A 9,938-nucleotide genomic window follows, 5' to 3' on the forward strand; every position below is an offset into this window, starting at 1 on the left:
CACTGAAGGCATGTCAGACGAAGCGGTGCACATTACATCAAGAAACGGTAGCGTAAATGAGGTTGATCGCATTTCCTGTTTTTTGAATACCAGACCTAAGCCGAATGTGGTATACACCACTTCTACCAAACACCGAACAACGCGCTCCAGTACGCGGCCGCCAAATACATCGCTGGCCGCACTTCTCTGGGCGGCCCGCTGCTTCCATCGCTGGCCGTCTTCACACGCACGCTCCCTTACGTGGCCGAGAAATACATCGCTGGCCGCACTTCTCCGGGCGGCTCGCGCCTACCATCGCTGGCCGCACTCGCGCGCGCGCGTTTGTCAGCACACAGCAATTGGCTACGCCAGGAAACATTGCGATTGGTTTTCCCTGGAAAACAGCGACCCAGCCGACGGCTCCATTAACTAGCAAGCCTTATATAAACACGGCCGCCGCCGCAAACGATAGTTCTCATCGGGAAGTGCAGTACGCCGTGTTCCAGCTGCTTGTGGATAACTCCCCACACCACTCGATGTTACCTGTCTGCTCGGCGGAAATCTATCGACTTCACTTGGAGAGACTGAACTTCACTGGACTTGGGAATAATTACGGGACGTGCACCCCACTATGCACATTTGGACATTGGTATAACCAAACTTTAATTATGCATTACTTCTGAGTGTGAGCCTGGGTAGACGCTTGGCTAACATAATTGTTAAAAAGTGATTTTTGATTTAATAAACCAGACTGACGAGGTTATTGTGTTATTCCTGGTTATAACACCAAAACAAGGCCCCGTGAGTAGACAACATTCCATAAGAACTACTGATAGCCTTGGGAGAGCCAACCCTGACAAAACTCTACCATCTGGTGAACAAGATGTATGAGAGAGGCGAAATACTCTCAGACTTCAAGAAGAATATAATAATTCCACTCCAAAGAAAGCAGGTGTTGACAGAAAATTACCGAACTAACAGTTTAATAAGCCACGGCTGCAAAATACTAACAATAATTCTTTACAGACGAATGGAAAAACTGTTAGAAGCCGACCTCGCGGAAGATCAGGTGGATTCCATAGAAATGGTGGAACACGTGAGGTAATACTGACCCTACGACTTATCTTAGAAAATAGATTAAGGAAAGGAAAACCTACGATTCTACCATTTGTAGACTTAGAGAAAGCTTTGGACAATGTTGACTGGAATACTCTCTTTCAAATCCTGAAGGTGGCAGGGGTAAAATACAGAGAGCGAAAGGCTATGTATAATTTGTACAGAAACCAGATGGCAGTTATAAGAGTAGAGGGGCATGAAAGGGAAGCAGTGGTTGGGAAGGGAGTGAGGCAGGGTTGTAGCCTCTCCCCGATGTTATTCAATCTGTATATTATGCATGCAGTAAAGGAAACAAAAAAAAAATCAGGAGTAAGAATTAAAATCCATGGAGCAGAAATAAAAACTTTGAGGTCCGCCGATGGCATTTCAATTCTGTCAGAGACAGCAATGGACCTGGAAGAGCAGTTGAACGGAATGGACAGTGTCTTGAAAGGAGGGTATAAGATGAACATCAACAAAAGCAAAACTAGGATAATGGTATGTAGTCGAATTAAATCGGGTGATGCTGAGGGAATTAGGTTGGGAAATGAGACGCTTAAAGTAGTAAATGAGTTTTGCTATTTGGGGAGCAAAATAACTGATGATGGTCGAAATAGAGAGGATATAAAATGTAGACTGGCAATGGCAAGGAATGCGTTTCTGAAGGAGAGAAATTTGGTAACATCGAGTATAGATTTAAGTGTCAGGAAGTCATTTCTGAAAGTATTTGTATGGAGTGTAGCCATGTATGGAAGTGAAACGTGGACGATAAATAGTTTAGACAAAAAGAGAATAGAAGTTTCGAAATGTGGTGCTACAGAAGGATGCTGAATATTACATGGGTAGATCACATAACTAATGAAGAGGTATTGAATAAAATTGGGGAGAAGAGAAATTTGTTGCACAACTTGACTAGAAGAAGGGATCGGTTGGTGGGACATGGTCTGAGGCATCAAGGGATCACCAATTTAGTACTGGAGGGCAGCACGGAGGATAAAAATCGTAGAGGGAGACCTAGAGATTAATACACTATACAGATTCAGAAGGATGTAAGTTGCAGTAGGTACTGGGAGATGAAGAAGCTTGCACAGGATAGAGTAGCATGGAGAGCTGCATCAAACCAGTCTCTGGATTGAAAACCACAACAACAACATCATGGTCATTAGTGATTTGGCATATGGTAACACGAGATGAGGTGAAATTTATTTAAAGAAATAAAACTATTTTGGAAAACACTGACACGTTCATGAAAAACGCACTTGCGGTTTAATTTGTAGTATAGCTTCATGGAATAAATATATTATAGGTTCTGGTCTTGTTAAGAAAGAAAAGGGAGAGAGTTCGAACAGACAGTATCCTATAACCGTTATGTACAGAGTAACGGGGATAGTCAGTTAGCTAATCGAAAGATACAAAAATATTGCTTATGCGTTGGCTTAATCCTATGTTCATTCCAGATCAAAATACTTGAGGGAAGGTACTTGGAATCTTTTTCTTCATTTACGGCATAATGTTTTCGTTAATTCATTCTACTTCTTGCCTCATGATGCTACAGAAGGCAATATGTTGACAATCTATAAATGCAGTTGTACTGATGAAGATGGGAGTTCACCAAATAACATGAAAATCGTTTAGTTAGTGGAAAACTGTTAACGGCTGATTTCAAGCGATATTATGAGTGAAAATTTGGAAAGTAATTACACAGCTGCTACAAGGATTAGGCAAGAACAACGTCCGTCTGCTTAGTGAAGTGTAGCAGAGAGGATTTGTAGCAGAAATCATCGCTGCGTCAGCACAAATCGCCAACTTTAAAGAGCTGGCTGTTGCGATATCAAAAGGGTACCAACTGTTTTGGTTATGGATCTTGAGATGTTGTATTTTCACACCGCCACATCTCGTCACATGATTTGAGTAACGAAAGAGGCCAAGAGCCATTTCTTTGTTCAATGTATAATATTTAACTACGCATTGTAATGATGTATTTTGACGATATACAAGGAGAAATGAATCCAGCGCCACTGACGCCCCCAAGAAACTATAAACTAATTCAACACGCATGTAAAAACATCGATATTAAAGACAGACTCTGAAGACATTTGAATATTACAAAAAACAAGCGCGCAACCCATCCTCCACTGCCGGACGATATCACTCTCTTTTTATCTCCTGTGTAATACGGACGCACCATTACATAGGCTTCATTATAAGATTTGTAATTCGTTTAAATCTATTTATAAATACTGTTATTTTGTTGCATGTGAGACTAGTATGAGTGAAAAACACAGATTGATTAATGAATGGACATTTCTACTTGATTTCTAAACTTTTCAAACCACTCACGCTCTGTCATTGTTATTGACGTAAGTGTTAACATGTTACAAGTACGTCCAAGTTCGTAATTGTAGTGTCAAATACTCAAAATTTGTGTTTGCTTAATCATTTACTTTCTATGTGCCAAGTCATTTTTTACAGAGCCAACCGTGTCCGCCGTGCCATTGTGCGGACAGAACAGTCTAGGCCGACGTTAAAAGACTACTCATATTCCCCCCTTGTAATTTTCGTCAAACTCAGTTTTAAACTGGACGTTAGGTACATTGTCAGCGCGAGTGACGTCCGCAAATTTCTTAGCGAACTTCCCTAATGGCACATCGCTCTCACAAAGCCTCACTGTTCCACAATGGCACGCGGCACTTTCTAAACGGGAAAGGGAGCCATGCAAATATATGTTGCTTCCGCTTCTGAATCTGAAGCTTAAATAATAATAATAATAATACCCTACACCAGATGTGGCGCCCGAACAGGGACTTGATCAAAATCTTAGCTAATCTTCTTGTTTTTGATTTCATGTGTGACCGGAGACGGAAATTTTCTGGACAAGACGGCCGTGGCAAATAATATGGTGACTACAACCAGCACGGTAAAATACAATTGGAGGCCGTAATTGCAGTTCCGAGTCGCTGTTTCAAGACAACGGAAAGTGAGTAGAATCCTTTGTGTTTGCGAAAACCCCGCTTTCGTAGTGCATTTTCTAACAATGAAGTGCTGTGGCCATTTAAAATCCAGCTTTCCCGCCAAACCCCTCTTCATTTCATAAATTTATTCAGATTAGTTATCTCAAAAACGTTTCTTTGCAATTTTTAAAGCTAATTATGTTAAAGTGCAAAATTTTTATTGTTTTTATGTAATTCTCTGCATATGTTCTCTTGTTGTCATTCTTGTCATTCAAATCCAAGATGGTGGAAACACAGTGTTGTTGACAGACAGCAGCGTTGTCTTCAATTATTTACATTTATTGGTATCCATATTGTCTCTTTCGTTTTGTGCTATTCAATTTTCATTGCCGCCAGTAACAATTGACTGTTTTAGTAACTCAGTGATAGTCAACCCATGTGAGCAGTACAGTAGTGTATCTAAAAATATTACCAGTGGTTGTATCGCGAAGTCTTTGGTTGCAAAGATGGCAGAAGACCAGCGAGTGCGTAATTCCGCAGATGAACTTTCCGAAACAAACACGGATACACACCAGCTCCGCTTGCGTGTAATTTCTGACCGCCTGGAGTCCCGGCAAGGCGTGTTAAATATTGAGGACGAGGAGCGTGAGCTAAGATTCGGACAAACATCGCAGATGAGTCAATTGGATAAACTTCATATGTTTATTGAAATGTGGCAGAGAGATAAACGCGAACGCAAAAATAAAAAACGGAGAGAAAAACGCGCACGTGAAGAGAAAGAGAGGGAGCCGGACGAGAAACAAGCCTTGTTATTCTCCAGTTTAAAATCGGACATGGAAACTAAACTTCACTCAATGAATAATAATTTGGAGGCAGAATTAAAAGCGGATATTGGTAAACTCGAATCACAAATGGTTACAGTAACGGCAGAAATCGACTCAGTAAAGGGTAATATGGAAACCAAATTTTGTACAGTAGGAAGCAGTATAGATTTGGTAAAAGACGAACTGAAAGAAGGTCTCAAACATGAAGTAGATGCGGTTAAAACCGACTTACGTGCGCAAATAGATCGTAACATTTCCACGGTAGCAGACCAAATTGTAAAGTTGGAAAATGGCATGAAATCAATGGCCGACCAGCTTCAGCTTTAGGTAACCGCTTGCCAGTCTGAGGCGAAGACCCTGAAAAAGTACGAAGAAGTGTCTGGAAAGGTCAACAAGCTTGAAGATAATATCAAGAAAATAGGCAATAAAATGACAGAATTGTCAGATGACATGTCTAAGTTGAATATTGGAAGTAAAATAAAGCATGACTTAGACACGTACACCACAGAACTGAATAAGAGATACGAAGATTGGGTGGAGACCAAAGACAGAGACAGAGAACGAGCTCAAAGACGTAGTAAAATCAACCACATTAGAAGTCTTAGCTGCTCCCGGAACTTCAGGAGAGACAGTCTGTAGCGAGTTAGGGCAGATTCTACGTGTCTTCATGAGAGATTTACCAGAGTGGAAACGCAAACTTGACGGCCAAATTGAGGCAATGCAACACCGCTTAAATGATCTCCAAATCAATGACGCGCACGGCGAATCCCAGAGGGAATTACCAACCGTAAACAACTCGCCGGAATATTTCGACCGATAGCAACAAGCGTCCGTACGATCAGTACCGAAGCAGGACTACCAACCTTTGCTATCGGAACAAATCGCTCAAGTATCTTTCGCGAATCTATCGAAAGAAGAGAGTGTATTGAAGCATAGGGCCTTTCAAACATTCATACCAGCGAAAAGAAACATTCACCCTGTCGCATTGTTAAAAGGATTTTCTGGCGTATTCCCAGAAAGTAGGTCAGACCGCCATCGAATACAGTTTGTTATCGGATTCATTCAAGGAGAAAATGCATTATGGGGAACAGAGATGCTAGATAGATGTCGTACCTATGCCGAATTCGAACACCAATTTTTGCATAAGTTTTGGAGCTCAGGAGTACAGCAGAGACTTCGGAAACAAGTGTATAATGCCGAACCATCTCATGCCAAATTTGGGAGTCTAAAGAGGTATTTCGAAAAGTACTTGAGGAAGATTCGCTATTGCTATAATAATGATTCTCAAGTCGAAATTGCCTATATCGATAAGGGAAAAATTGGCAAACGTTCCAGATGACGACCAGGTGATATTCTTATCCATGTTGGACAGTTTAGACCTCATCCATGAAGACGCGCGTGTTCAGAGCAACCACAGTTACGGATACCAAACGCCAAGCGCACCGGCCGACGACATACACGGCAGCGCGAGCGGGAACCGTCAGGGTAGCCAACAGGAAAAACGCGAACTGGCAGCCAAGCAACGGAAATAACAATGGCAACTATAAGAATGGGAACCAGCGGATCAGACGTAACAATAATTGCTGACAAAACCCCATTTATAATGACAATCCGAAAAACCATGGCAATAACTACAAACGAAAAAGATACGCAACGGTTACCAACGCGACAGCTGGTTCAAATGGCTCTGAGCACTATGGGACTTAACACCTGAGATCATCAGTCCCCTAGAACTTAGAACTACTTAAACCTAACTGCCCGAGGCAGGATTCGAACCTGCGACTGCAGCAGTCGAGCGCTTTCAGGCTGAAGCGCCTAGAACCGCTCGGCCACTCCGGCCGGCACCAACGTAACAATTACGGTGGGAACCAATACGGCGAACAAAATGATAGAGGCTACCAAAATGGGTCGCGAGATCATAACGATTTCCAGCATCAGAACCAAGTCATGCAATACCAACAAAATGCGCCACCACAGCGAGCAATGAATGCAAATAATCAGCAGCAGTTTAAAGAAAATCAGAAGCCGCGTGGAACATACAATCCGCCCATATTCTACACCCAAGTCGGTCGGCCGCCGAACTTTAATTTTACCAACCAACCGGAATTCGTACCAACGGGAACATGGTATCCAAGCTATACCGTGCCGATAACTGAAGACAACAGCACGAGCGCTACGTCAAAGGGTAGCAGCTCAGCACAAAGGAAAGTGGAAAATTAGAAACAAGCCTCCGTGGGTTGGCTGCGGTATGCGCGGGGGGCGACTTCAATGCGGAGTCAATCAATCTCATACTCTATGAGCAGAACTCAGATATACGTGAAGAATTAATCGGAGAAAAGGTGACCAAACCAACAGAAGACTTATGGGAAGACCGAGTACAAGGTTCTGCACAGGTATATATCGCTGATTTTCTCATCATAACAATTATTCATACAGGTGCGAACTTGAATGCAATGTCGCTTTGTGTTTTCAGAAAAGTATCCGCCATAATCAAAGTACCCATTTACCTATTAAAGGCTGTACAGTTATCGGTGCTGTCAGTTCCATAACTCAAAGAGTAAACCTTCAAACACAAATACCAGTCCGAATAGAATCAGTGGCAATCGCATGTGTGTAGTTAGTCGTGAAAAATCTATCCGTCCCTTGCATACTCGGTATGAAGTTTCTCCGCAAGACAAGAGCAGTAATTGATATTTATAACGGCGCAAGCAATTTAACAGTCAACGAGAAACAGAATTACATTTTCAATCTGCAGCGGAGTGTATGTTGATATGAAACTTCCTGACAGATTAAAACTGTGTGCCGCTACCCAAGTACGACTCACCCCCCCCCCTCTCGCCCCCCCCCCCCCCCCCGTCCGTACAGCTTCACTTCCGCCAGTAGGAGACGAGGTACTGGCGGGATTAAAGCTGTGAGGACGGGGCGTGAGTCATGCATCGGTAGCTCAGATGGGAGAGCACTTTTCTGCGAAAAGCAAAGATCACGAGTTCGAGTCTCGTTCGGCACACAGTTTTAATCGGCTAGGAAGTTTCAGTTAACGAGAAAGCAATTATGGTTCAACTCCTGCGTGACACGCCGACACGCCAAACAAAATGGGTGGAATTTGTAATCACGTTCGAGCAGATAGTCAGTAACCTACCCCACCTGTCAACCGGTTACACGCCGGCAGAACTAATGTCGAATCAAAGGGAATGCAACGAGTGGATCGATCCTATACCTAAAATTGAGAGTGATGAAGAAGAACTCGATGAAAACTCAGACAGGCCATGGTATCACTTATTATTCATGCAAATATCAGAAAGAGAGCACACGATAAGAAGATCGTGAAAATAGTAGACTACAAACTTAATGAAAAAGTATTAGTGAGGACGCATTACAAACCTTCATTACTGTAGTGTCTAAATAAAAAGTGGAGATACTTGTACGAGGGTCCGTACATAATACTGCGCAAACCACACATTAGTTGCTATCTGATAGCCGATCCCGTGTCTGGAAGAATAAAGGATCTGTATCACAAGCAGGACGTTCAGAAGTATGCTTCGAGCTGAGGAAATAATAATGGCCATTGAGGAAGATTTTGCCGATCACATCCACAAAAAGACCGCTGAAATACAAGAAGAAGAATGAATCCACAAGTCAAGACACTGCCGCACAGAAAAGAGGAAAGAAGAAAAGAAAATTACTAATGAAAGTCGCCGACCAGATTTACAGGACAAATTATCGGATTAGGTTTAAGTTAGTTATTAAGAGGATGAAGTCCTAAGCAACTGATGGCCATGGCAGCTGATTTATATTCAGGTTTAATCTGAATACAAAGAAAGGACGTAGCCGGTGAGCCGACTTCTGACATTCTGCATGATGAATCTTGTTAGATGTAAGACCAAGATAATTTTATCCGAGGAATAGACGGCGCAACACGCATGTAACGACAGATATAGACGTGCGGATGATGAGAGAGACTCCAACGGCAAGTGAGATAATGAACCACGTGGACTGAGAGGTAAGAAGGAAAACAAGGCTTCGTCCGACGTGACCCTGACGGCAAACACGCACGGAATTTGTTAGTCATTTGTCCCTTGACCCGCCCAGCTTAAATATTAACGGATCTCCGAATACGACCACGCCTATTCAAAATGAGAGTTTCCACGTTTAAGGATACGATCAAACTACTAGAATATTGAAGCGTTACAAGAACGAAGACCAAAGTCTTTTGCTATTTATCAAGAAGTGTGCAACCAATACAAAGGAGTGATACATGAGTCTACGAATTTAAGTCTTTAGGCCTACTGTTCTACTATTAGAAGCCAAATGTAAATACAACCACCCACGAGGGGGCAACCTGATAAAGAAATTGTAAATAAAATGTAAATAGAATAGAAAATAGCATTAGACGTAAATTTGGAAGTAATTTGATTTCATTGATACTTTTGATGTGGCAGAAGTGTCACCGAAATTATTTTCGTCTTCAAGATTTCAAGAAACTTTAACATTTTCATCTCACTATGTATGTATGTATATATCCATGAATTCCTACCTATCCTATTCCTATCCTAAGTGAGCATCAGTAGTTGAATGGAGGACATGTAAACGGAATGCGAACACACACTGGATGTATTATTATTACTGTTTAAGCATCAGAATCTGCACCTACTTTGTTTCTAGGATTTTTCTCCAGTCGGCTATCAATAAATTAAGTGGTTAAAAGCCAGCTATCCCCTGCATATGATAAGTACTTTTAGAATCAAAATGTACAGGATTTGCAACACCCACTGCTCCAGCAGTGTGTCTTACTCTTTCCAGCTATCCTTTGTCCAGAAACTCGTTCTGCAAGATTTCCAACGAAGGTGCCACTCCATGTGGGACAAACAGCTTATCAGTTCCAAGGAATCAGCGTTAAGGGACGTGGCTATGTTGTTTCTACATTTTAAGTAGGATCGGCTTCAGAATATGGAAATGTGCAAGTGTTTAAAATATATGTATACTAGATGAGAAACTCGGCGGTGTCCGTGTATTCCAGTCTTCTATTAGTATACCTCCTCTTGCCTCCATTCTCTGTCCACCTCCTGCTTTCCCCTCTCTCTGCCCATCT

This window comes from Schistocerca americana, chromosome 1 (assembly GCF_021461395.2).
Source record: "Schistocerca americana isolate TAMUIC-IGC-003095 chromosome 1, iqSchAmer2.1, whole genome shotgun sequence".
Classification (NCBI taxonomy): Eukaryota; Metazoa; Arthropoda; class Insecta; order Orthoptera; family Acrididae; genus Schistocerca; species Schistocerca americana.